Source organism: Rhinolophus sinicus, linkage group LG05 (genome assembly GCF_036562045.2).
Source record: "Rhinolophus sinicus isolate RSC01 linkage group LG05, ASM3656204v1, whole genome shotgun sequence".
Classification (NCBI taxonomy): domain Eukaryota; kingdom Metazoa; phylum Chordata; class Mammalia; order Chiroptera; family Rhinolophidae; genus Rhinolophus; species Rhinolophus sinicus.
This window is the reverse complement of record NC_133755.1, coordinates 118,328,012-118,329,721: the sequence shown is the minus strand read 5'-3', so window position 1 is coordinate 118,329,721 and position 1,710 is coordinate 118,328,012. Positions and strand designations below refer to the sequence as shown.

Here is a 1,710-nt window from a genome sequence, read left to right as displayed (position 1 = left end):
AGAAACTCTTCAGGTGGAACCCAGCAATCTGTATTTTAATAAGCCTTTTAGGTGATTCCATGGGAGGCCAAAGTTTGAAAAATGGATGGATCTGTTTGACAGTTCATTCATTCATCCAACAAATATTTGTCGGCAACAAATACATACCAGATAGTGTACTAAATTGATATGAAGGAATGGAGGCAAGGAAAATAATGGGGAAAAAGAAGGTCAAGATTGTCTGTCTGGACCACCTTTGAAGATTTGTCAAAATAAAAATGCCTGGACCCTACTTCACAGCCACCGATCCACCACCTTCCTTGTATTAGCCAGGCCTCTATCTAAGGGATAGGGGTAGGCAGAATGGTGCAAGCTGTCCTGGCATCTGATCAAAGGACAAAATATCGATGGAAATTTCATTCTCTGTGGGCTAAGCCTGAACGCAGAGCAAGAGAGTATTCCCCTCTAGAGGCATAATTTGGTGGCAAGTCTGTTTACTACTTTTGCAGGAAGGGACAGGAAGCGGAGTCAACAGGGTGTCTAAGGAATGGGTATAAGTTTCCAGGCATCACTCATCTCAGAACATATTTTAGATATCAGAGTGAGCTGCCACTGCTGTCACCATGAACAGCGTAAGGGAGGGATGCACAGACATGAAGCTAAATGTGACTTGTGCTTCAATCCCTGGTTTTCCAGGAATTTCCTCAAGGGGTGACAGCTCTAGGGACTCGTGCACTGACCTCTACAAGCACTACAGGCAGCATCTTCAGAAAGCAATAAAGGAGAAGGAGATCCCCATTGAGGGACTGGAGTTCATGGGCCATGGCAAGGAAAAGTCTGAAAGCTCTTCTTGACCTTGGCAGTCATCTTGAAAATGGGACTCCTTAAATCAGGAAACTGAGCACTCTGGATTTTATCAATTAAGGCTGTGAAGATAGCCATCAATTTAATGAGGAGTTTAGGAGGGAGTTGTTTTATTTCCTCCTTCTTGATATTTTCCTCTCACTTGTAAAAGATGATGAATCATCACACTTCGCTTTGGGATGATTTCTCACTGCTCTGGTATCTTGGAGGAACTCAGTGTGCTAATACTGAATTTCTTGGGATTATGTTTGCAGTACTTCATGTGGGATCAGCTTTAAATATACTGATAAATTTGTCAAGGTGATCAGGGTTGCCTGACCTCTTGAATTATGCTCCGAAGGATATTAGGTACACTGTACTGGGGTCATTGTTCATGGACGTAATACGTTAGGATGTCTCTTTTCTCCCACGGAGCTAATGCTCTGAAAAGGGATCACAGCACAACAGTTTCAATCAACTCTTGGGAACACCGATTTATTTTGATATAGTAACTTAACTGTTAAGATTGCTGGTGGACTGGGTTAGCCAAAAGGAAGCTTTTAACAGACAGTTCCTTGCCTTAACAAGAGGTGTCAGATCAAGACATGAAAGCTTCAAGAATGTTAGAGTGAACCCCATTTCAGAGCTCATAGCATAGATAAGTAATTAAGATCCTTAGAGTATGCTTTGGAGGAAACTTCTAGATTGCAAAGACTTGCTGTGGCCACATTTCAACCCAGGTTAATGACTTAACTCAACCTATATATCATCAAAATACTGTATCTGGTTAAATGGATGGGGGAGAAAAGAGTTTGCTTTATTTGCCTTGTTTATCTACCCTGCTCTGTAATGTCTATAATCATGAAGATGGAATAAATTGTAACATTT

General features: G+C 41.5%; 1 pseudogene; it reads left to right on the top strand.

Moving 5' to 3' along the window:
• The first annotated feature begins 581 nt into the window (after nucleotides 1-581).
• LOC109446371 (TP53-regulated inhibitor of apoptosis 1) lies at nucleotides 582-833 on the top strand (annotated as a pseudogene).
• The last annotated feature ends 877 nt before the right edge of the window (nucleotides 834-1,710 follow it).